The sequence below is a fragment of the Ambystoma mexicanum genome, chromosome 3p, assembly GCF_040938575.1.
Source record: "Ambystoma mexicanum isolate Mex_15411 chromosome 3p, UKY_AmexF1_1, whole genome shotgun sequence".
NCBI classification, from domain to species: domain Eukaryota; kingdom Metazoa; phylum Chordata; class Amphibia; order Caudata; family Ambystomatidae; genus Ambystoma; species Ambystoma mexicanum.
Genome location: NC_090925.1, coordinates 11,827,097 through 11,853,840, shown reverse-complemented (window position 1 = coordinate 11,853,840; position 26,744 = coordinate 11,827,097). Strand labels below are relative to the sequence as shown.

General features: G+C 48.6%; 1 protein-coding gene across 1 annotated transcript in view; it reads left to right on the top strand.

Annotated features, from left to right (window-relative positions):
• The first annotated feature begins 4,030 nt into the window (after positions 1 to 4,030).
• Positions 4,031 to 26,744, top strand: part of LOC138580070 (uncharacterized) — a 253,223-nt gene continuing 230,509 nt past the window's right edge. The window contains exon 1 of the mRNA XM_069650321.1: positions 4,031 to 4,117. The gene's annotated coding sequence lies outside the window, so the exon portion shown is untranslated. The remainder of the gene's footprint in view (positions 4,118 to 26,744) is intronic.

The following is a 26,744-nucleotide window of genomic DNA, read 5'->3' as shown; positions in this document are numbered from 1 at the left end:
AACTAAAAGGAAAACAAATTGAACTTCACATCGACCCTCACATCACTCCAGTAGCCCAGCATTACAGAGGCATCCCCATCAATATTCAACAGCAAGTTGAAAACGAACTAACTAAGTTACTAGAAGCCGACATCATTGAGCCTGCGGAAGGCCCCACACCATGGGTCTCTCCCATAGTACCAGTACCCAAAAGGGACTCTCCAGACATTAGGATATGCGTAGACATGAGGAGACCGAATGAAGCCATCCTAAGAGAGCGACATCAAGCCCCCCGGATAACGGACATGGTACATCTTCTAAATGGGGCGACAACGTTCTCGAAGTTAGACCTAAACAAAGGCTACCACCAGCTAGAGCTCAGCAAGAACTCGCGATACATAACTACATTTGCCACCCATGTAGGCTTATTCCGCTACAAACGACTCAGTTTCGGAGTATCCTCAGCGGCCGTAATTTTCCAAGCGGAGATCCACAATGTCATCAAGCATGTGCCCAACTGCTTAAACTACAGCGATGACATTCTGGTGTTTGGCCAAACTCAAGAACAACATGACGACACACTGATGACAGTCTGCATGGCCTTAGAGGAAGCCCAACTAACACTCAACAAAGAAAAGTGTGAATTCCGCAAGAAGACACTCAGATTCTTCGGACACATATTTTCAGAGAAGGGCATGACACCAGACCCCGAGAAAGTCAGTGCGCTCCGAGAAGCTGAACCACCCACGACAACATCAGACCTCAGATCATTCCTGGGGCTCGCAAGCTACTGCACAAGATACATATGTGACTTTGCGTCCATCAGTGAACCCCTGAGAGCTCTAACCAAGCTAAACACTGAGTTTACGTGGTCAACCAAATGCCAAGAAGCTTTCCAGACCATCAAGGACCGTATCTCAGATGGCCGTTACCTGGCGTACTTTGATCCCAAGAAGACAACAGAACTCGTTGTAGACGCCAGTCCCGTGGGGCTGGGCGCCATTCTCACACAACTGGATGACAAAGACGGAGGCGGGAAACACATAGTATCATACGCCAGTCGAAGCCTATCAAAAACCGAACAAGCCTATTCTCAGGCAGAAAAGGAAGGACTGGCGGTTGTCTGGGCCTGCGAGCATTTTCACCTGTTTCTATACGGGAAACCTTTCACAGTTGTGACGGATCACCAGGCACTCACTTTCATATACGGCAACCCACAAGCCAAAATGCCACCAAGGATAGCCCGATGGGCACTCAGGCTGCAGGACTATCGGTTCACCATCGTACACCGACCAGGGAAAGAACAAAATCCCGCGGATTTTCTCTCCCGGCACCCCAAAGTAAGAAGCGAACCCGAACAATCCATTGCTGATCAATACATCAGATATGTCATCCACAGCAGCACCCCACAAGGACTCGACACAGAACAACTAACGAGAGAGTCCAACACAGATCAAGGAATACAAATCATCTTAAGATGCCTAGAAACTGGACGGTGGAAACACGCAAAACAGATCCGAGAAACAATGAGTGAGGAAATCAAACAAGATATTACGTGCTTTTTGGCCGTAAAAGAAGAACTTGCGAAATCAGAGGAAGGATTATTACTAAAAGGGACCAAGTTAGTGATACCACGAAGCCTACGCAAGAAGGTGCTAGAGCTAGCTCATGAAGGACACCGGGGAATTGTATCCACAAAAAGGATGCTGAGGCAAAAGCTATGGTTTCCCCAATTAGACACCTCTGTGGAAGAATTGTTGCTTAACTGTCCCACCTGCGCCATTGTAAAGCCACACACAGTCCCGGAACCACTAAGAATGACCACGCTACCAGAAGGAGCTTGGGAAGAGATCGCCATCGACCACTTTGGGCCCATGGAAGGAGGTGAATACATCCTGGTAGCCATAGACGAATATTCTAGATATCCAGACCTACAGATCATCCCATCCACCGCCGCACATCACACCATCCCGGCACTGGATCGGATGTTCGCAGCATATGGCATACCAAAAGTTGTAAAGTCCGACAATGGACCACCCTTCACGGGACAAGACTTTCAAAGATTCGCGGAATACATGGGTTTCCGTCATCGCAAGGTAACACCTTTATGGCCTCAAGCGAATGGCACGGTGGAAAGATTCATGAGCAACATCAAGCGCACGACCCAGATCGCACGCCTCACAAGTGAACCTATTGAAAAAATGTTGTATCAACTGATGCGTGATTATAGGAACACCCCACACAGCACCACGGGGAAGTCACCATCAGAGGTAATGTTTGGACGAATGATTAGGACGCGACTACCGCAGGCACCCGACCATGGAGGACAGTACGAGGAAGACGCGGAAATGAGAACAAGAGACTCCCTCATGAAGGAGCACATGAAGGAAGCGGCCGACCGCAAGCGCAGAGCCAGAGAAAGCGACCTGGCACCAGGAGACATGGTCGTGGTCCGACAGCCGCAACAACGTAAGAATGTAACTCCGTTCAATGAGGAGCCACTCATCATTACTAAAAGAAAGGGATCGCTCATCACGGCCGAAGGAGACCACCGGTCCGTAACGCGAAACTCTTCGCACTTTAGAAGGATGCCTGGTTTTCATCATGCAAAGGGGCCAAGTACGTGTGACTCGTTCTCTCACTGGGACGCCCCCTATGAGGGAGACAGGGAAGATTCAGGAGATGACGTGACGCCAGAAGAATGGGTGGCACCCTTCACAAGCGTGGACCGCCGTCCACCGAGAACCAAGAAAAAACCTACTCGTCTCATTGAAGAGATGGGCTAAGAACGTAACTGACTGTTTAGTGATGGGAGGGTGTGGTGTCGCCACCATAGAGTTGAAGAGAGGAATAGTCCTCTCTCTTTGTTGCTAGTTCTTTGAGTGGGCTGCGCCCCACGTCACAGGAAAGGGAGGGGTTACTGCCAGCGCGGGCAGTACAGTTCAGAGAAAATAAAAGTAAGACGTGTTGCACCCCAGCTCCTGTGTCCGCATATTCCTTGGGTGTGGATGGACGCATGAGAGTGTGAGGAGGTCCACGCAAGGACATTACAGTAGCGTGGCAGGGACAGGCTGTGTTTCTCATTGTGGCCACCATTTTGGCCCTGAGTGCCATGCACACCACGGCTTCACCAATGCTTGTTAGAATGCTTTGCCACAGCTTTAGGGTGGCAGAGACAGGCTGTGTCCATTCTTTGTGCTCTAGCTCCAACAGGATCGAGCTTGGCCATTCTCGCAGCATGGCAGGTCGAGCCCCTTACTGTCCGGGATCAACGGGCACCGGGTCCTATCCTCGTCGCTTGTTGTTATGAGGCCTGGTGCTCCATGAGGCCTGGTGCTCCAGGGCCCTGCTGTTGATGGGCCCTGCTGGGCAGGCCCGCTGGTTCAGACGTGATGCTGCGCTAAATAACATGCTGTAGGAATGGACCTGCCGTGTGATAATGACTGGCGAGCGGGAACCCTGCCTGCTTCTTTATTAACATGGACATGTGATGCGTGTGCAACTTGTCCATAACACGAGTCAGTACACGAGCATAGCTCTCAACCATTTGTGTCGCGAAGGCGGGTGAAAACAACCGATTTTGTTTTTGGCGGGTGAGAGTCCATTGGAATGAATGGGTGTGCAGGAGGCTTGGCAGGTGAGTCAGCTCTTTACAAGGCGGGTGACTCCCACCAAAAGCGTGTGAGTTGAGAGCTTTGGAAGGAGAGCCTTAAGTCACACCATTCAAGATACTGGCTGCTACAGCACAATAGTTTGTTTTATGCATTGGATTTAATATTGAGGCCCTTGGTGTCGTGTTTTCATTCCTGCTTCTAAAGAGTTCACACAACAGATTTAGTCTTTTCCCTTCTACTTCCGGGTCAGGGGCGGAAGTGCGTCCAGGTGCCACGGTATTGGAGTGAAGTCCTATGTTAGTTTCGCCTCGTTCTTCTTCTGCTGGCGGACAGAAAAGCACGGCAGAGCGTTTTTGCTACACAGCTCGCGCGCTTCTGGAGGATTGGCTAGGGGATGTGATTGACGGATGTCTGGCGCTCGCTCATTGGCTGGGGAGCCGCTGGTGACGTGATTGGTTGGTGACGGTCTTGGGCAGTCTGTCTGTCTGTCTGCAGTGCAGCTGGAGACAGGAGGAAAGGAAAGGGTAAGAGGAGCGCGGCTGCCGCCGCCGCCGAGGCCTGACCCCGTGACCCCGAGGGGCGGGGCGGAGGCAGTGACGTGTCAGGGGGCAGACACACCAGCAATGCCAGTGCATGCTCAGCGCTCCAGGGCCGGCCTCTGTGGGTTTCCTTGACGCGTTGCCTTTGCATGAGCGCCTCGCGCCTCCCTGGGCCCCCCAAGGCACCCAGCCCTATTTCATTCTTGGCATTCTGGAACTTGTAGTTTTAGTTTTTCCCCACTTTAAACGTGTACAGTGTCAGAATTCAAAGAAAAAGCAGGAGCACACAATTTACACATGGGATTTATTTATTTATTTATTTATTTATTGTGCATGTGTAAGGTGCTTATACATCAAGCAATTGTGTTTCAAAGGAAACTTGAGAGCTCTGTTTGAGGTTCAGGGTGCAAGGACCTTTCAAGATGCGCCTTCTAAGGCACACTGACCGTAGCTTCCTGGTTGGGAAATGCCATCTGTGGGGGCGGGGGGCTGCTGGTTGCAATGGGCTTTTTTATGCAATGAAAAGGGTCATTCAAATTCCACCTTGCCTGACCTGTGGGGCCTGCAGGCGTTGAAATAAAGGCTTGGTAAGCACAACCTACTCCGCTGAGTATACGAGAACGGCGTATGGAGTACCAGCTGGCAGTCTTCATATACAGTCGTGTGCACAGGATCTCTCATATCAGCATGAGATTCCATCAATGCCACTTTTTACATTAAGTACAGTAGTCGTGTGTTATATATACTTATGTCTATTTCCCATGCATTCCGTTCCACCAGAACGGAGAACGTTTGTCTCTTCGTTCCACCACGGAACGCATTGTCGATTCCCTCCCCGACTGTCCCAGCCTCCGGGGGCCGTAAAATAAAGCTCCCACTTATTTGCCACAGAGCAGTTTGGGGCATTGCAGTTAATTGCTGAAGACCTGGATGAGAAGTCTGACCCAGCCTTGCTGTCCCGCTGCTCAGATGTCTTCATAGAGCACAACCAGTTTGAGAAAGCTGTTGAACTACTATTGGCAGCGAAAAAGTACTCTGAAGCCCTCCAGCTGTGCCTCGAACAGAATCTAATTATCACTGAGGAAATGGCTGAAAAGATGACTGTCTCCCCAGTTGCTGTGATAGGGAGGCTGCGTTCCACCCAGATGATGTCAGCAGACTGGCCTGTCTTCCCACTCAGCTTTACCTTCATGAGCTCTTCTGCTTCACCTCCAGATCGGACTGCATACATAACAACGCCGCATTCCACCACCAACTCAGAACCCTTCACCTTGATGCGTGGAAGGACAGCAACCAACCAACAGAGACCAGCATGGATTTTCTTAGATACTGGCGAAGCAAGAATAAACACAGAACGGAAGGTGGACATGGAACAAATCCATAGAAATATAAAAGAGAAACAAAGGAAGTACAAAAATTACTATGACCATAAGAATGGAACAAGACAATTGACACTACAGGAAAGTGACCGGGTCTGTGTCAGAGAACCCAAGAAGATACTCAAGGGCGAATCGAAATTCAGATCCCCACAAAAAGTTACGCACTGCCACGGAAAGTCTGTCACTTTAGAGGATGGAAAGAGATGGTCCCACGACGATCTCGTGAAAATAACGAATGACAACCACAGACCTAGCATTTCCAAAAACAACTACAGTGGTACTCGGTCAAGAGAAGATGTGAAAAGAACAACCACCGATACCTACAGACCCAGTACTTCCACAGACTCACACGTTGGCACAAACTGGCACAGCAAAACCGTCCCAACGATGAGAGATCCTCAGCCAGAAGCCTGTCGAGAAGGAACCGCATCATCATCCAGAATTTCAAGAATGACTTTGTTTATTATTGATCAGCATCTGTTCACCCCGTCCAACCTGCATTTTTTTTCCCAGTTTCCCCCCCTTCCCTCCTTCCCAATTTTTTTGTTTCCATAGATAAGGAGATGTTATATATACTTATGTCTATTTCCCATGCATTCCGTTCCACCAGAACGGAGAACGTTTGTCTCTTCGTTCCACCACGGAACGCATTGTCGATTCCCTTCCCGACTGTCCCAGCCTCCGGGGGCCGTAAAATAAAGCTCCCACTTACTTCTACGGTGTCGCAGTTTATTACACCGTGTTATTTTCCGGGTCCATACCATTTCTGTGCTGTGTAGCATGGTGCTCGGGACTGCGGTGTACCGTGTCTTCCTGCCCAGCAGCCAGTGGCGTCACTAGGAAGGAGTACTAATGGGGAAAAATCAGGGGCACAAATGCAACTAAGAGGCATGGGGTCGTGGCACATGAAATAAGGGTCAACATGATATGAAATATGATATGATAGTTTATTTATATAGTGCCTATACACAAAGTGTTTCAAAGCGCTTCAAGGAGGGAGGGGACATAGGAAAATACAGTTCATTCAGTAAAAGTCCTTGAACAATACAGAATGTGAAAAATAACTATCATAATAGGCCTGTCGACATTTCTGATAGTGCAAGTGCATAGAACAAGTAAGGTAAGAGGTGATGGATAGGAAGGAGAACAAAGCAAGCAGTAACATTACTATGTCTGACGACAATTTACGCAGTGCAGGTGGTAACAAGAGGCGGGGTGGGAGGGGAGGGCAAGGGGAAGAAGGGGGAAGGAAGGAGAACAAGGCACGCTGCTGGGCAAAAATGTCAGTGACAAATTTAAAAAGCAGGGGAGGGGGGAGGAGGGAGAAGAACAAGGAGGGGAGGAGGGGAGACAGACAAGCTGCTGTCAAGAGTCACGGAACAGATGACAGGAGTAAGTGCTAGGAGGAGGAGGGCTGAGAGGGGGAAGAGAGAAGGGGGGAGTAGGAAGGTAGTAAAGGATGGAATTGAGGAGGAGGTTACACAGTGACTAAAGGGGGGCAGGGGGGCTCACAGTGACTAACAGGGAGACAGGGGGTCACACAGTGACTAACGGGGAGACAGGGGGTCACTTAGTGACTAACGGGGGGACAGGGGTGGCACACAGTGACTGACGAGGGGGGCAGGGGGGCACACAATGACTCAGGAGGGGGAGGGGGGCACACAGTGACTAAACGGGGGGCAGAGGGGCACACAGTGACTAACGGGGGGGGCAGAGGGGCACACTGACTCACGGGGGGCAGGGGGCACACAGTGACTAACGGGGGGCAGAGGGGCACACAATGACTCACGGGGGGGCAGAGGCGCACACAATGACTAACGGGGGGCAGAGGGGCACACAATGACTAACGGGGGGCAAAGGGGCACACAATGACTAACTGGGGGCAGTGGGGCACACAGTGACTAACGGGGGGGCAGAGGGGCACACAATGACTCGTGGGGGGAGCAGGGGGGCACACAGTGACTAACGGGGGCAGAGAAGCACACAATGACTCACGGGTGGGCAGAGGGGCACACAATGACTCACGGGGGGCAGGGGGGCACACAATGACTAACGGGGGGGCAGAGGGGCACACAATGACTCGCGGAGGGGCAGGGGGGCACACAGTGACTAACGGGGGCAGAGGGGCACACAATGACTCACGGGGGGGCAGAGGCGCACACAATGACTCATGGGGGGCAGAAGGGCATACAATGACTAACGGGGCAGAGGGCACACAGTGACTAACAGCAGGCAGGGGGGCACACAGTGACTAACGGGGGGCAGAGGGGCACACAATGACTAACGGGGGGCAGGGGGGCACACAATGACTCGCAGGGGGGCAGGGGGGCACACAGTGACTAACGGGGGGGAGAGGGGCACACAATGACTCACGGGAGGGGCAGAGGCGCACACAATGACTAACGGGGGGGCAGAGGGGCACACAATGACTCGCGGGGGGGCAGGGGGGCACACAGTGACTAACGGGGGGGCAGAGGGGCACACAATGACTCACGGGGGGCAGAGGCGCACACAATGACTAACGGGGGGGCAGAGGGGCACACAATGACTAACGGGGGGGCAGAGGGGCACACAATGACTAACGGGGGGCAGAGGGGCACACAATGACTAACGGGGGGCACACAGTGACTAACGGGGGGTAGAGGGGCACACAATGACTCGCGGGGGGCAGGGGGGCACACAGTGACTAACGGGGGGGCAGAGGGGCACACAATGACTCACGGGGGGGCAGAGGTGCACACAATGACTAACGGGGGCAGAGGGGCACACAATGACTCGCGGGGGGGGGCAGTGGGGCACACAGTGACTAACGGAGGGAGAAATGTTTATGAAAAAGAAAGAAGTGTTCACAAAATGATAAGTCAGGATGTCCGTTGGCCTACCCTTCAACACGTTTTAAGCCCAGGACAAGGCGGTTCACTCGAGCATAGCAAACTCTTGGGCTTCTTCGGCACAAGGACACAGTTCCAATACCAACACCAGGGCCTTCTGTGCCCAAATCTCTTAAGGTACCAAAGTCTCTTGATTCAGAGGGCCTGATGTACCAAAACAACAAAAAGTTCCTTTACAAATATTCAAGTCGGGGGGATTCACTCTTCACCCTGGACCCCCCTATGCTTTGCTCAGATCCCTTTTCTACTGCAATCTTTAGTTTGGGTCCCCCTCTTTCGGGCTTAGATCATCTTTTCACAGTTAGTCTCCATCAGCCGAGCTCAGACCAATTACAGTTCGTATATGCGATCGAAGCCTTTCGAATGTGCACTGGGTTTTGCTTGACCTGTTGCAGGACCAATTCGACGTCACAGTTCACCAATTTTACACACTTATCAGAAAACCAGGGGTTCCCTTCCCATAGCTTTCTCTCAGCATCCCTCCTTCGGGTTCACACTTGCCTTTGATATTCAGTTATATTCACGTTGCTCATCACATACACTGTATTCTCTGCTCTCTGCAGATTTTTTCATACAATATTGCCGCTTGCAAGCTTGGTGCTAACACAGACCGGTCTGCTATCAGTCTCCCCATCTCACCGGGTGTACTAACTTTACTGGAGCGGCTTTTTTGTATGAGCCAAGGACAGTACCATGGCGTCAATCGCTCTTCCCTGCCTCAGCCATCGATGCGGGTGAGTCCCGGGTACCTTTGACACACAATGCACCTTTCATCTGCTTTAATTCCCGGTCTTATGTTTCTTATTCTCGAGGGCTCATGAAAGCAGCAGTTTTCTTCTTTTGAAAAGATCAAGGTCAATTCCCTCCTTGCAACCCTTTCTCGTCTTGCCGCCTTTCTCCTCTTGTTAAACTGCCATCTCAGAACTGCTGCTTCTTCATGCATTTTGCCTTGCTCAGAGTGTGCTTTTGTGCTCTGCCTTTTAATAATGTGGGGAAGTGTGATGGAAGCGATATGTGTATAATTATCAGTAATCGCCTGACCCTGCCTGACCCTTGTGTTGGGACATGGCAGGTATACGGCTCTGGTGTTAGTCTGTTATCTCTCACAATGAACTGTCTGTGAGAAAGTGTTTGTGTCAGGAAAGGGGGTGGGGTTTGAGCGTCTAGGGATCCTACAGGGTAGGATGGGGAATAATTGTTACAGGGTAGGGGATACCGCATCTCACCCTTCAATGTCCCACTTCCACTCCCTGAAGACCCTTCATCCAGGGTATCCTCCCGCACTGGTTCACTCCCAGGAACTGGTTCAAATAGCGATGATCGTGTCCTGGCCACATGGATGACAGTTCCTTGGGGACTAGCGCGTGAGACACCTTTCTGGTTTCTCACAATACCTAATTCTTACCAAGATGCTTAAGGAAAATGTGGCATTATGCATGTTCAGAATAGGTTTAAGACAATTAAAATGTTTTGCATCAAGTTAATATACATCCTAAAAAGTTAACCCACGTTCAACAGTTGCAAAAATGCCCTATTCACTCAGCAGAGACTGCATTCTTTTAATTCAAGCAGACATCACTCCCAACACAACTTAAAAAAAAGTGTAGTTAAAGGTGGTATTTATCAGATGACACAACGGTTCCAGCTCATCTTTAAATAATAGCCAGTCAAATAGAGTCGGTTTAACAGAAAACATATCACCCATACCTCTGTTTCAAATGATAGTCCAGGACAGCCTGTTAAACAGATGAAATGTCACCTACAAGCGCCGAGTACAGGAGGAAAGGAGGCAACTGCTCCCTTGGTTCTTCAGTAATGGTTGCAGAAATCTAACTTTGTCCACATAAAATTGTTTACAGTTTTTAGTTTCTGGCTGTACACCCCAGTGGTGGCTGGTGATTTTTTTAATTGGAAGGGTATACATGCTTCCTCCAAATATGCCAGATTGACCGTGCGTAGCGAGGGAGCTCCAACCAATCGAGCGGTTGGGGGCGGAGGTCACCCCGACCCACACATTTCTTTAAATAGTGGTTTAAAATGGTACAAAAATCCAACAACTGCAAGTCACCAAAAATGCACAGCAGCATTTCCCCAACACATTTTCATGACACCTTTGCCCACAATATATACCAGTGTAAAAACATTTCCCTGCTGGCTGTGCCCATACATTTCCATGCTGGCTGCACTAATATCTGCCAGTATTCCCATAAAAGAACATACTCCTATTTGCTTTGCGCATTATGCCAGCATGCCCATGTTTGTTCTGCCAATATATGGCAGTTTCCTCACTTAAGAACAAACTTGAGTTGGTTTTACCATTAAAATGCCATGCCACAGTTGAAAACATGTCCAAACTGGCTGCTTCAAAATGCCAGTCTAGCCACGTAGTAACACTTATTGTGCTTGCTTTATCAAAGATGCCTAATACTAAATGTCATGCCACAATAGGAAATGGCTAGACTGGCTGCATTAAAATTCCAGTTAAGCTGCAGCTAAATACTAACATTTATCATCCTTGCTTTATCATAGATGCCCAGTAAAAAAAGGCCATGCCTGCTCCCTGACTCCCTAGCACCATGCAAGCACACAATGTGCTTATGTGTGCATGTAAGGCGCTCGGGGGTGCCCATGGGGCAGGCCTGCTATTTTCTTTACTAGGCATGTAGATGCTTAGTAAAAAAATTACCATCCCTGCCCCTGGGCCCCCCAGCACCTCTCACATGAGTTGATTTTGGCCATTGGGGGAAGGGGTTTTGCAACAAACCACTTCCTGCCAAATCAGCTCCGCAGTCCAGCACAAAACACACGTGCACACACATTCACACGTAACATGCACTGCCTCATTCACACGTGCACCCATCATCATACACTCACATAAGCATACATGTGCACATACACATATGTACCTTAACTTACCTTCTGCCCTGGTCCTGAAGTTTCCTCCCAGCACTCCAGCTCCTGCGTAGCATGAAATGGAACCAGGAAGCAAAGAGCGCTTCCTGGTTCCTACACATGTGTGCGACAGCCGGAACGCAGAAGACAAAGCGCCCAAATCTGTTTGTATGTGCGGGGAGATGCAGGAGCACCCCCTCACACATACAAACATGCAGTCCCCAGCCAACATCCCCAATGAGCCATGCAAAATTGGGGAAGCAAAACGCCCAGCCTTTGCATGGCCCATTTGATATACGCAGCTGGGGAACAGAGCTATCAAACGGAAACTGTGTTTCCCTTTGATAGTTCAAGCCAGCCTAGGAGCGCTCCCTTAGCTGGCTCCTCGGGTCCTCCATAATGGGAGAGGGTGCTCATGAGTCAGCCCCCCCTCACCCATTAAGGACGAGCCGCCACTAGTACATCCTCAGTGAATCTATGCACAGGGTCAGTGTGGATGGATATGAAATACTGTTGACTTTGAAGTCATGTACATGAACTACACTGTTGAGTAATGCAGTGATTTTTACTTTATTAAGGGAGCCATAGCCACGCTGTTCGTAGATGGCTACCAGGGTAACACAGCAGGTTGAGTGACATTTGCTGAGATGTTATATATTTAAAACTGGTTGTTAATCATATGACTTTTTGCAATTCCTTATAAATAAAACAAGTGCTGTAAAAGGTTTTCGGCCAGGGGATGGGTTGGGCTGGTCGCTTGCTTATATTCGGAATGGGGGGAATTTCTGCCCCTGTGAAAATCAAAGGTTGGCACCTATGAACCCACAATTTAATTTCCCAATAACTGCTATCTGCACAATAGAAGCATTTATTTGTGATTAAGCAGTTTGACAAGCATATAACATCTTAAAAAATATACCCTGTGACAATACACAAAGGAAGGGGACAAAAATCACAGTTATTTGTGTGGTAGTCGGACAAAAAAGAAACACATTTTAAAGAAAACTCGTAAATGCAAGTTTTTAAGAAGCATTTTTCAGTTTGTAAATGTCTTTTTTGTTTTTTCTATGCATGTTTAAGATGCACATTTGGAAAACAATAGTGTGCCCCCATCCCAGTGATATTCATGGCACGTTGATTCCTGTAGTGTCCCTTTCAGGCCAGAAGAAAGAACACAGGCTAATGTGAGACACCTGTTTGCCCCCCGGAGATCTGTCATCCAGGTGGCCAGGACACGGCCATCGCTATTGGATCCAGTTCCTGGGGGTGGACCAGTGGCAGAGGATCAGCTGGATGGGGAGACTTCGGGGGGTGGAAGCGGGACACCAACGGGTGGGACGGAGTACCCACTTCCTTATTTTTTTTTTTTTGTAATGTATTTTATTGGCATTTATGTAAGTGCATACATATACTAACAGTAAACAAGACAAGAATTAACAATTTGAACGTTTAACTGAAACAGTCTTCGTGGCTCGGTTTAGTGCATTTAACAGTCTGTTTAGGGTAGGAGGTAGGCGGGCAACAGCTCGGGTGATGTAGGGGGTCCGGGTCTGGGGGCTCTCGGTGTTTGAGTGGTTCTTGGTCCGGCTGTTGGGTGAGCGTTGCTCTCAGGGGGGTTTGTGATCTGCAGTGAAGTGTATGTCGCGCAGCAGGGCCTTCCAAGAATCGAGGGTGCCGTTTGCATATTCGCCCCCTGCATTAGTTCCGTCTTGCCAAGCTCTGGTCTCTGCTTCAGTCCACCTCTCCAGCTCTTTGAGTCAGCGTTGGTTTTCGGGCCCCCTGGTGACTTCCAAGCCATGGCTATGGTTCTTTTTGCGAGGATACAGGCTATGTCCATCAATTTGACTTCATGCTTATGTTTGCTCAATCTGGGATATGCTCCTAGTAAGCATTCTTTTGGGTTCCACTCGTATCTGGTTAATCCGGCTTCAGTGCAAGCCTGCTTTACCTTGGCCCAGAAGTTCATCGACTTGGTGCAAGTCCAAAACATATGGACCATGTCTCCCTTGTCGTCTGCACACCAGGGACATTTCGGCGGCTTCTGTTTGTTGAAGGCGGCCACCCTATGTGGGGTCATGTACGTCCTGTATAAGACGTTCAATTGTATCTGCCTAAACCTGGCGTTTCTAGACACTTCTTTGGGGTAGAGTAATATTCTTTCCCACTCCTTGTCCGTCAGTGTAACTTATAGGTCTGCCTCCCATCTTTCCTTTAGGATTGCGCTTTTGGGGTTGGGTTTGTCCATCCACCGTCTGTATAGCCGGGTCACTGGCTTCCACCCATCTGTGAGGTTGTGCATCTCCTGTAGGAGGGGGTCTGGGTGGGTTCCTCTGGCCAGATGATCCATTTCTTCTTGGCAGTCTGTTTAAGTCGTTAGTACCATAGAAACTGGCCGCTCGTGAGTCCTTCGTTTGCTTGCAGTGACTCGAATTCCTTGAATGTGCCCTCCTCGAACATGTCCCCCCATGTGTAGATTTCAGCTCTCTCCCAGCTTCTGGCCACGGTGAGGTCTGTCTAGTTCTTGCATGCGTCTGCCAGGATGGGGGTGTTGGAAGAGCAGGAGTGTTTCAGTTGTCGGACGAAGCAGGCTCTGGACCATACTTGCCTGTCCAGCGTTACTATCATAGGGACATCTTGTGACTGTTTCAGGGGATGCCAGAGCGTCTCTTTAGGGAAGAGCCTGGAGGACTTTTGTCGCAGTAGTCCTGACTCAGCGGTCGTATTCGTCTGAGAGCCACTTCTTTACGTGTCCGAGTTGCGCTGCTAGATAGTACATTTGGAGGTCTGGGAGCTGTATCCCTCCTTCCTTGTAAGGGAGCGTAAGTGTATCCAAAGATAGTTTATGCCTGGAAGGTCCCCATAAGAAGTCCCTAATTAATGTGTCCAGCTTCTTAAAGAAGGGTGGTCTGATGTAGTGGCAAGCATTCACAAAGTAATATAAAAATCAGGGAAGAACTATCATTTTAACAATTGCAGCTCTGCCCATCATTGCCAATGGTAGTTTCGACCAGAATTTCATTGATTTACAGAGGCCTTTTATTACTGCTTCAGTGTTGTGTTCATGGGTGAGTTCTGGGGTGTGCCTCATATTGACTCCTAGGTATCGGAACATCTCTGGTCGCCATTTTATCCCAACGTCTGGCAAGTCGGATTCCTCCATGCCCCTGAGGTTAGCCAGTGGGAATGCACAGGACTTTATTCTGCTGAATGTAATCCCAGAGTATTGTGCATAGTTGGCAAGGACATCTAATATGACTTGTGCGTTTAGCTGGGGGTCCTTCAGGTATAGGAGTACGTCGTCCGCATACAGTGATATTATGGAGTGGTCGTTGCCCAGCTTAATGCCCGCATCAAAGAACAGTTTCCTGAAATAAATGGCAATTGGCTCTAGGCCCAGGATGTATAACATCGGCGACAGCGGGCACCCCTGTCTGGTGCCCCGCTGTATCTCTCAGGGTTTGGACATCGTTCCTCCAGTCCTCACTCTTGCCACGGGTTAGTTGTACAGCACTCTTACCCATCTCACGAAGCCCTCGCCAAATCCAAACTCTCCCAGCACCTCGATCACCCAATCCCCGGATATAGAATCAAAGGCTTTTATGGCATCAAGTGAGAGCACAGCCAAGTCTTCATCCCATGAATAGGTCTCAGCCATGATATGTTGGAGCCTTCTCAGGTTGGCTGTGGTGTTGCGCCCTGGTACAAATCCATTTTGGTCATCGTGGATCAGGGTTCCCACCACCCTCGCCAGTTTCTTGGCCAAAGTAGTAGTCAGGATCTTATTATCGTAGTTCAACATCGCTAGTGGGCGGTATGAGTCGCAGTCGTCACTGGGTTTGTTTGTCTTGAGCATAGGTATTCTTATTGTTTCTCTCATGGTGCTGGGTAGAATCCCTTTCTCGTATTCCTCCATCTATACCTCGTGTAGCATCGGGGTGAGAGTTGCTTCATATGTTTTGCAGAATTCAGGCAGGAGGCCATCGCTCCCTGGGGCCTTGCATGTAGCTAGTGATCTAATGGCTTCTGTTACGTCTTCAGTGGTGATCTCCAATTACAGTGACTCTCTGTGATCGTCCGATAGTCTCGGAAGTACTATCTCTTCTAAGGTGGCTTTGATGTCCTCTCTGGGTACTTGTTTGTCGTGGGAGTATAGTTTGGAGTAAAAATTCAGAAATGCATTGTTTATGTTCTATTGTGTCTTGTGGGTTGTCCCCTCTTCATCTGTGATCTTAGATGGAAGATGTCTTGGGTGCTCGCGTTTACACAACCAGGCTAACAGCCTGCCAGGTTTGTCTGCTTCTTTGTGTCTCTTGGCAGTGTACGTTGTGAAGTCAAATTTGGCTAATCTGTTCCAAGCCGTTTGGCATTCTTCTCGGGTTCTTTTCAGCTCCAGCTCCATCTCTGGTGTGATGTCGTGTTTGGATTCTAAATGTGCAATTTCGGCCTCTAGGTCCTCTAGTTCTGCCTTCAGTTGTCTTCGGATACCCCCCGCTCCTGATATTACTTCACCTCGTATCACAACTTTCATGGCTTCCCATAGTGTGCCCCAACTAGCCACTGAGCCTTTGTTAATGTCTATGAAGTCCTCCAACTTAGTGCCAAGGTCATCTCTGAATGCATGGTCAGTGAGTGCTGTTGTTGGCATTCTCCAAGTCGGGATTGGTGGTCTCGGCTCCTTAAGTTTCCATTGCATGACTAGTGGTGAGTGGTCCGAGACGGATCTGCCTAGATACGTTGTGGATTCTGCCAGCAAAACTTGCTTGCGGTCTACGAACAGATAGTCTATCCTCGTGTGGATTTTGTGTGGTGCTGAGTAATAGGAGTAGTTCCTCTCGGCGGGGTGCTGCTCCCTCCAGATGTCCACTAAATTGAGGTGCTCTAGTTGTTTAGTGCATCAGTTGCGACGTTGCTTTGTTGGTGAGTGGGCTCCGATCTGTCCATGGATCCGTTTCTGATACAATTAAAATCGCCTCCCCAAATAAAGGTTCCTTCTTTATGGTGTACTATTTTGGTGCACAGCATTTGAAGGTGGGAGGGTATTCCACGTTGCGGGAGGTATGAATTTACTAGGCACACAGTCATATGTTCGATGGTACCCCACATTATTAGGTACCTTCCCTCTTTATCGGCCTCGAAGCCCAGCAGTTGAAATGGGACATTTGGGTTTATCCACGTAAATACTCCCCTTGCGTATTTAGAGTAAGGTGCCCCTCTTCCAGTTCCACCCCAACGTTCAGATATTTTGGACATGGATTCTTCGGTGAGGTGGGTCTCCTGAAGCATCGCGATCAAGACCTTTTTTCTGCGCAGGTAGGATTGGATCCGATTTCTTCTTAGATATGAGCCCATCCCTCTCACATTCCATGTCATCACATTGAGTTGTGAAGCCATCGATTAGATATTGTGGATCTGTCTTTGCGATCACCCCATGAGGAAACTTGGGGTGGTCTCTGTTCCAGGTTGCGAGATCTCTCATTTAGGTTCCAGGGTCCCTTCACCCCTGACTCTTGGGTTTGCCTTGCCCTATGCCTCCTTGTCCTTAGTGATTCGAAGACTGTGTGACTAACAAAACAATAAACATAACTGGAACTGGTGCGCCCAGCGACTACATTTCTCATGCGGTGCTCAAGCGCTCCCGCGCCATCTCAACCCATCCGGGTATCGGGCACGAGTGGGTTCGGTCAGGCAACTGGCCTGTCCTGGACTGTTCGTGGGGGTTAGGGCTTGTGCCCGGCAAGAGGCCGAGCGAGGGCCGCATCTTTGCGGCTAACTGTAGTGTGTTTACCTTCTTATTTTCTGTTCGACCGTGTCAACATTGGTGGTGCAGGTTTGCTTGTGGTTCCGTTTCTCACATACTTCTCCAGGGTTCATTTCATTCATCCATAGGGTGGGCATCTTTGCCTTCTGCCAGATTCTTGTCCTCCAACCACATATTGGCGGCTGCAGGGGTTTCCAAGAAGATTGCACAGCCCATGTAGATTATCTTCAGTCTGGAAGGGTAAAGCAGCATGTATTTCAAGTTTAATTGTCTGAGCCTCGCATTGACTGGTACAAATGAGTTCCTCTCCCGCCGCACTTTCTGGGTGTAGTCTGGGTAAATAGCTATTTTGGAGTTACCACGTTCTATGGGTCCTTCTTCTCTGGAGTGCTTCAGTATGGTTTCTCTGTCCTGGAAGTTAAGAATTTTAGCAATCATGGGGCGGGGGTGTGAGCCCCGTGGGGGTCTCTTTTTGTAGGGCTCTGTGGGCGAATCCTTGTGTTAGTTTCCCTGCGCCTATCTCCTGTTGCAGCAGTGACTATGTAGGCTGTCGGGTTCGAGCCTTCGATGCCTTCCGGTACCCTTAATATTCTGACGTTGCCCCGTCGAGCCCGTCCTTCGGCTTCTTTGGATCTTGCCTCGAGCGCAGCCACTTTCTTCTCTAGGTCCACAACATTGGCTTTCAGTTCTATAGTCTCATCTGTCATCTCCCTCATGGTTGTCTCTACATTTGTCTCTCTCTCAGTTAGGTTTTGGGCATCCTGGCGCATAAGTTGAATTTCAGACGTAAATTCATCAATTCTGGGATCTATGAAAGTTCGCAATGATGCAATAGCCTTCAGGACTTGGAATAGATTGCCAGAGGGTTCCCCTTCTCCTGTCTGCACGGGCTCAAGGGTGGAAAGTCGAGGTTGCACAGGGGTCTTTGCTTTGGTGGAGACATATGTGCCCATAGTGGCTGCCTTCACTTTGCTTCTAGCGGCCATGGTGGTGTCTGAATTAGTGTGCTTCCCAATCTGCTCTGGGGACAGGCTGCTCCGTTTCACAGTGCCATCCTGGGGGTGGGGGGTCATAGGGCTGAGAAGGTGTGCAGGGCTGGGGTTTTCCGCAGAAGGGGGCTGATCCCGTGGTCCCCAGCACTCGCAGAGCGTTGTTCCAGGTGTATTTGGGGTCTTGTGTAGTGCCTCTTTGTAGCTTGTGGAGCTCCCCTATTGATGGATCAGAGTCTTTCTGTGGCCACGTGGGCCCAGTGTCCCGGTCCTGCAGATCAGTTCTTGGGGGGGGTGTCAGCTGTTATGTTGCTTTTATGTTGGTGCCGTACGTTTGTGCTCCAATTTATTGGAAGCTTTCAGCAGCTCTGTTGTTAGCGTGTTTTTCCCCCAGTTCTCCGCACCTCTGGTAGCACGAATCAAGTCCGCATAGGTCGGGAGGTTCCGGGGCTGATTAGGAGGAGGAGTTCCCCCGCTCTCGTCGGGCCTGCATGCCGCCTTCCTTATTTCTTCACCGCCGTCTTCGGATCAGCTTCGCTCCTGCCTGCGGCATATGTGTTCAACAGCCTAGCACCATCGGGATGCGGTCGCGGCTGCCTGTTATCAGCATCTCCGAGCTGGATCTTTCATTCCTATCTCCAGCCGGCTGGTCGCCTCTTCCACGTTGGGGTTGGTGGTCCGCAACAGCCCGCGGCACGATGCAGGTCACCGGGGCCAGCTGTGGCACTGTGGCTGTGTGAGTCTGGACGGGAGGGCGTAACTCTCAGCGTCCGCGGCTCGCGCCCGATGTCCCGCTTCGTTTGCCCGTTACAGTGGCTGCGGGGGGCGTCGCTGTCATGTACTGTCAAGCGTCATGCTGTCAAGCGTGTGCCGGTCGCCATCTTGTATTCAGTCGTTTGCTAGTTCGGGTGGGTCCCCGCAGGTTCAGCGGATCCGATTCTCCAGCGGAATAGCAGGATTTTGTTGGGGATTGCTTCAGCTGTACTCTTGATTGCTTTTCGTCACCTAATTTTGGATTAGGTGAAAAGGATCTAGATGCAGCGTCTCGTCAGGAGCTCGGCAACTCAGCCTCCACTTGCCATGAGCTCCAGGACATGCCCCCACGTACCCCCTTCCTTATAACACCTTTTCCCCATCCTACCCCGTAAAATACTTGGAAGCTCTACCCCCCCTTTCCGACACAAACACTTTCTTACACCGTGAAAGACAAGGGACTAACACCAGAGCTGTTTACTTGACGTGTCCCAACACAAGGGTCAGGCAGAGTCAGGCAATTGACAATAACTACACACACCTGACAACCATTTCCCTTCCCCACAGGGATAAAAGGCAGAGGACAAGAGCACACGAGCAAGGACAAATGCACGAGGAAGCAGCTGTTCCAGGATGGCAGTTCAAACGGAGAAGAAAGGGGGCGAGATCGGAAAGGACAACAAGGAGGGAATTGCGCTTGCCCTTTTTGACCCAGACCTGCAAATCCTCTGTGAAAGGAATCATAAGACCGGGAACTACAGCTGATGTGTGGTGTAACAGATGTCAATGGTGCATAGGACCCTCCTGCACTGATAACCGAGGTGGGGAGGCGCGTTTGCTACCGTGGTACCGTCCTTGACTCCAGAGACAAGAAACGACAAAGAGGTCAGCACAGCTGGTGAGTCGGAGTGAGAACCGATAGTCAACTGGACGGTGTTGAGCAAAGGTTGCAAACAGCAACTTGTTAGGAACAAAGAACTTGTGTGCTACTGAACTTTTAAAGCCCAGGGAAAGACCAGCTGCAGAGCGGTCCGGCGTCATGTGGGCACTCATTCGAAAGACTCTGGCTGGTCCCCTTTTCCTGTGAAGGCTGACATAGAGAGTTAAGGTGGTCATACAAGGGTCGAGCCAAAATCCCTTATACAATTGAAAGTCCTTAACCCATTTCCAAAGTTTTGACATTGTGAAACAGGTGTGTGGGCCCGGCTGAGGGAAATGCTATGCGAACAGTAAATGTTTGAAGCCTGACTGGGGGCTAAGGTGAAGCCTGATTGGGGGCTAAGGTGAAGCCTGACTGGGGGCTAAGGTAAAGCCTGAGTGGGGCTTAAGAGAGAGCCTGACCGGAGGCTGGAAAAACCTGGGAAGTGAATCCCGCAAGGTGTTACAACTAAGTGAACTGTGTTAAACTGGCAAATGTGAAACCGGCGGAGGGATGCCCGCGAATGGGAACAAAATGTAATACCCAGTAAACATTGTGTTGACAAGTGTGAACCCGGCTGAGGGATGTCCCCAATGAACGGTTGTTTAAAAAGACATTGAGACTCTTGAATGTTACAAGTTGCTGATATCTTGAACAAAAGGCTCTAGTGAACCCGACTGAGGGAGGCCAACGTTGCAAAAGGATCGGAGCCTGGTGGAGAGGGATCCACAGGTGAAGGGAAATCACCCGAATATAAGATTACGGAAAGGAACATTTTGTTTGTTGTTTATAGTACATCAGGCCCTCTGAGGAAAGAGACCTTGTATAAAAGAGACTTGGCCACAGAAGGCCCTGATATTCTGGAAACAACCTGTAAGCTTGTGCTAGAGAACCCAGGAGTGTGCTGTGCTTGAGAGTTCCGCCTTGTTCCGTGCTGCAAAACGTGGGAAAGGGAGACCCCAGTTATACCATCCTGACTTATCATGTTGTGAACACTTCTTTCTTTTCTGGTGAACATTATCCCACACTATTTAGTAATTTAGCGTTAAGGATTGGCATTTTATTTTTAGTATAGGCCCATTTTATTTGACAAGACGCCACTAGCACTGCCTTATTATTATTTGATGGTCATAGCTTGCTCCCATCTTAGATTTAGGTTTAGATTAGACGTTTTTCTCTCCCATTTATACAGTTTAATAAACAGTTTAATAGGGCCTGCAGACGTGCCAATGACAGCTGGGCAAGCTTGGTATTGCATATTATACAAACGAAATTCAAATGAAATGGAAGCTGTCTATAAAATCAAAGATGAAATTGACATGAAAACAAGGAAAAGTTGATATGCATAAGAGACAGTGGCTGAAACAGATGGCATTAAACAAAGAATAAAGTCAGTGTAAGAAAGGAACACGTACTAGTCGTATATTAGTCTATCAGGGAGTCCTCCTGTGTTCGAAATAAGTAGGATTTGAAGGGCTGCCATATGTCTATTGGGCGGTTCCCTGACGGCTGCATGGAAGCGCAATGTCCTTTGGTATCACTGGCCCAAGCTGCAGCATGCAGCCACTGATTAGTCGATGCTGTGGTTGGTTTTAGCCACTGTAGCAGTGTGCAGCGTACCGCTAGTAACAAGCATAGGCTAGCAGGTTTATGCATCAAATACATGAAAAGGGCGCTGCATGGGAGTAGCCTCCAGTCATATCAGCAAGACTAGCACATTCATCCTTCCAGTACCAATAAAGCTTTGAACAACTCCACACCATGTGAAAGTAACCAGCATTGTCATCCCTACACCTAGGGCAGCAGCCTGTACTTGCTTGGGAAAATAGTTTCAATTGAGCCTGGGTGTAGTGATACCTGTGTAGCACTTTAAGTTGTATTAAACAGAACCGGGAATTGTAAGAGGCCTCGCGTGTTTTTGCACACATATCGCCCCAGATCCTGTCAGTGATCTCTAGATTTATGAATCGTGCCCATTTGGACCGGATCTTGGTTAGGGGCACCTGAACTCTGCTTTGGACCACACTATATAAAGTAGAGACGATGCCCTTGGTACCATGTACATCCATAATATACCCAAGCATACCCAAGCATAGAGTCATTTGCAGGCTGAACCGGGAATCCCGCCCACAACCCTTTAAACACTCTGCGTAAGCCAATGTAGTGAAGCCATTGCAATGGTTTATATTGTCTGAGCACAGGTATAGCTCCAGCAGCAATAAAGTTCCCATCAAATTCATTTTGTGCCCACAAAGTAGCAGCCTCTACTTTGGGAAAGGTTGGAATACAGTTCCATAAGGATAAGCCACCATGGTAAGGATGGGCTACACCTAAGAGTTTCCAAGTTTTACACCAGGCCAAGGCAGCCACACTTGCAGGTCAACTGGGCAGGAGTCTGCAAACACAGGAGGCAGCATCAGAGATCTAATATCCCATTGAACCGTGGAATACTGTAATGAACCAGAGGAGTTCATCCCAAAGACCCTGGCATGGGACCCTTCTCATGTGGCCAGCGAAAGGCAGGCGCTACCTGATCCTGACCCTGAGGGCGGTGTACTGCAGGAGGATCACATGGGAGGGGACTCAAGTCAGGAGAATTGAGAGAACTCTCTTATCAACTTTCCTAATGATCCCATGGTCTTAATGGCCTATTCTAAAATTGAGGACTTTGAGGTTAAAAATGTATCGGAACATTAGGAACTTCAAGTCCCATAATGGTACTGACACGAGGAAGAGGGGCTCAGAGGTGCAGAACTGTAGTGTGCAGTCTAGTAGTTCCAATGACCTACACCTGAGCATGACTTTGAAATATTTAATGCCCCTTCAGGTGCAGGCCATTATACAGCAGCAGAAGCAGCAGTGGGAGCAGCAGAAGACAGCGGGACACAGTGCTGAGTGTCGTAGGAGTCGGGAATCCGAAATACAGAGATCGCGCAGCGGGAAGCGGTGCTGAGACTAGCTGTCCTGTAGGAGAGGGAAGCTCTCCTAATTCTGTATCCTACTCCGTGGTTGGCGTTCACTGGAGTATGCGAGGAGCAAAGCAGGCTGCTTTTACAGGAGGCGCGAGCAATGGGAGTGCGACCGGAGCTGCCAGATGCCCAGGTCCCAACAAGAGAAGAAGTTAAAGCAGCAGCGGGTGGGACAGAAGCACAGGGAAAGACCGGTGAGTTGGCCTTCGCTAGGGACGCTCTGCAATAGACAGCTGATTCAAAGCAACCTTTTTGAATACCGAACTAATGAACAAAAGCGTTTTTGGCATAACGCTTATATTGAGAATGATCGAGTGTGGAGACATTGTAACCACCCTTGCCAAAGTAAAGAGGGGACAATATTTGAACAGAGCAAGGTTTAACTGCATTCGCCTAAAGGCTGTGGTGGCAGCATGGGCCGGGGCGGGTGCAGATCGATCTTGCCTAATATGCAAAGCTGCATACGAGGACTTGGCACACTTGATTCTCTTTTGCCCTGCTTATGCACAGGTGAGAAAACGGCTCATAAGATTGCTACTAAGGTAAGTGGGCATTGTGCAACAAAGGCCTGCTCTAATTTACCTGTTATGGGTAAACTCACCACAAGTGGGCTGGTCGCTACTCCCGTACCTAAAAATAGCACTGCTTGATATACTGCCCTGACATTGAGCTTTTATACACTGATCATGGAATTGAATCTGTAATTCTCCCCGTTTGTTGTCTTTGTTGTGGTTTTATGATGGTATGTGTTTCTGTTGTGATGTAACCGTCATATATTTCTTGTATCTTGCAATGGTTTTATGGATTTTTTCTTATACAAATCCGACTAAACTTAATGATGATGATGAATATTTGAACAAAACAAATGTAATCTACCCCAAGGGAAGATGATCCCCAGCATTGCCTAAGCCAAAGAAAGGCAATTATAAATACAAGGGGATACAGCTTTCCTAAAGAGGGAAACATGGAAACATTATCAGCAGCTAACTGGTATCGTTTAAGGAACCCAAAGGTGGCAGGGAAGAACCCCGCCTTGTAGAAATAATCAAGGGGAGAGAAATATAACCTACATTTCATTTGGGAAACATATCAGTGGAACAAACAGTGCCAATGTGTATTGCATGTACCCTTATGGAAGAAGGTGTGAACTCCAATGCTGGTGTTGAAAGTCTCAGGCTTTTGTAAGAAGCAGTTTTCTCTTATTAATTTTCCACACCAAGGATTTAAGTTTTATAAGTCTGAAGTAAGCCTCGCCTCAGAGTACTTGTACTAGTGGTTGGAGTTTTATCCTGACTGGCGAATATACTAGGAAAGGGACTATTAGTGGTTAGTCTCAGCATGTTAGTGGACCAGGAAGATCATTAAAGTACATCAGTGTGATTGCAGGTTGTGGTGGAAAGAAAGTGGCAAGTTCACTAATGTGTTATGATGAACTGTTAATGTTAAAGGTATTTTTATCGTGCACCGTCACCACCAGAGTGCTCCCCAGGATCTGAAAAGGGGAAAAGGGGGGGGGGGCAGTGGGGATTAGTAGGATGTAGTGGGAACAGAATACTGATAGTTTTGATGTCCTGTTGGCAGCTTCAGTTCGGTTTGCACCGTTTGCTGGTTTTCAGTTCGGTGCGACGGTCCAGTGTGCTGTTGTGGCAAGTTGTGTTGTTCGTCTGTTGTTGCAATGTGGTGAAGTGCTTGCAGATTGCTATGCAGAGAAATGGTTGTGAGCTTCTGTATGAGAATGTGTCTGCTGAAAGTTGAGATTGGGTTAGCAAGTTTATTATTTTTTTTCGTCTTCTTTTGTCCTTTTTTACCTCTTTAACTTTGAATTTCTGCTCTCAACATCCATGATTATCCTGTGTGTTTGGTATTGTAGTTTGTCTGCCTAGTTGGCAGTCAAGTTGAGGAGTGGTAGTTTCTGTGTTACTGTAGTGGTATGTGTATCTGGCTGATGCAGTCGTGTTCCCCGTCCTGTCAGTTGGCGATGTTTGAGTTATAGGATGGTGGACCCCCCAACTTGCCCATCCCGTGAGGGGTCCTTACCTACCTAAGTGGACTACGTGTATGTGGGCATGGGTGGTTGGGGGCGTCCCCCCTCTTTCCGGTAAGGGAAGATTAAGTTAGGGGTTTTAGCGTATTCCCTGAGGTTCTTGTTTCCTGCTGGGTCTATGCTTCTTAGTTCTTTCCTTCTAGTTCTGGAGCAAAGAGTCAGGATTTGAGTAGTTTTCTGAATTCCAGATGATCCCTTGTGTTGTGTATGTTTTTTGGTAGGTCATTCCAGGTCATTGCTGCCAGGTGTGAGAAAGATGATCCTCCAAATGTTCTTGTATTGTATGGTTTTGGCTCTAAGCGAATGTCGTTGCTTGATCTGAGTGGTCTTGTTGGGTGGTAGACGATTATTTTCTCTTTTAGGAACTCTGCTCCTTGGTGGTGGATTGCTCTGTGCGTTATGCACATCGTTTTGAACTTTATTCGCTGTTTTATTGGTAGCCAGTGTAGCATTTTCAGCACTGGGGTAATGTGTTCTCATAGTGCTAGTTTGAGCAGGAACCTGGATGCAGTGTTTTGGATGCACTGAAGTTTCTTTAGTGGTCGTTCTGGCATTCCTAGGTATAGGCTGTTGGCGTAGTCTACTCTGGACATGATGATGGTGAGTGTTTTGTGGGTGAAAGAGAGGAATGGTAGGATCCTTTTTACTGCGTGTAGTACAAAGAAACATTTCTTGATTATAGCGTCTACTTGTGGCTCAAGTGGTAGTTCGTTGTCCATTAGACTCTCAGGTTCTTTACTATCGTTGATGGAGCCGGTGCTATTCCCAGTTCTGTCGGCCATGGGATGTAGTGATTTCTTTCCCTGCATTTGGATACGATCATTATTTCTGTTTTGCCTGGGTTCAGTTTTAGGCTATTAGTGTTCATCCAGCTGTAGAGCTCTTTTAGGCATTCTTCCAGCGTTGTGTTTCCTCCCTGTCTGTCTTGTTTTTTGTAGAAGATCTGTGTGATGTCAGCGTAGTTGTAGCATGTGAGGCTGTGTTTGTTTTTTAATGAGCTTAATTAGAGGCATCGGGTATATGTTGAAAACCAATGTGGATAAGGAGGGTCCTTGTGGGTCTCCACAGGTGGATTCCCTTGCAGTGGAGTTGAAAGGTTTGATCCTTTTGGTTTCTGTTCTGTTTGTTAAGAAGGATTTAATCCATAGTAGGGCTAGGTCGGTGATTCCTGTTTCTTCCAGTCTCCCAATGAGGATTTCATGGTTGACTGTGTAAAATGCTGCAGAGAGATCCAGGAGTATTAGAGCTGTGTTTTTGTCCGAGTATGCATTCGCCTTTAGATCGTCCCAGATTGAAACCAGTGCTGTTTCCGTTCCTCTCATCGGTCTGACGCCTACGTGTGCTTGGTCCAGCAGTTGGTGTTGGTCTATGAATTCTTGTGTTATTCTATAGACGTATGCCTCGAGTAGTTTTGCTGTGTAAGGGATGTTGGAGATGGATCTGAGTTGAAGAGGTCCTCCAAGTTTCATGCTATGTCTCCCTGTTTAAAGTGATTGGTTGAAAAGGTTTCTGTAGTAATCCATTGGTATTCCTTGTGTGAGGATTGATTTGTGTATGTCTGCGGGGTCAGGGATCCATGGGGGAGCCTGTTTTGTTGCTATTGCTTACCAGTTTGATGAATGTCTCTGCTGATATTTGGGGAGGCTTCAGAGTTTGTGTTGGCGATCCTCCGATGGCTAGGTGATTTGCATGTTGTAGTTGCTTAGTCTGCTTTGTTTGATCTGTTGGATGGTGCTGACTTTGTTTTTGAAGTGGTCTGCGAGGTCGTTGCATAGTTTCAGTGAAGGTATTGGGGTGTTGTTGTAGCGACGGGAGTTTCTAATTTCGTTTATGATTTTAAACAGTTATTTCTGGGTGTTGGTGACTTTGGTGATTCTGTTCTCGTAGTATTTCTTTTTGCCCTTATGGATTTCCTTTTTGTATGAGTGGATTTGTCGTTGGAATTGTAATTTCTTCACCTGATCATTTTTTTTGATCCTTTCTAATTCAAGCTTCCTGCTTTCTCTTTTCATGGCACT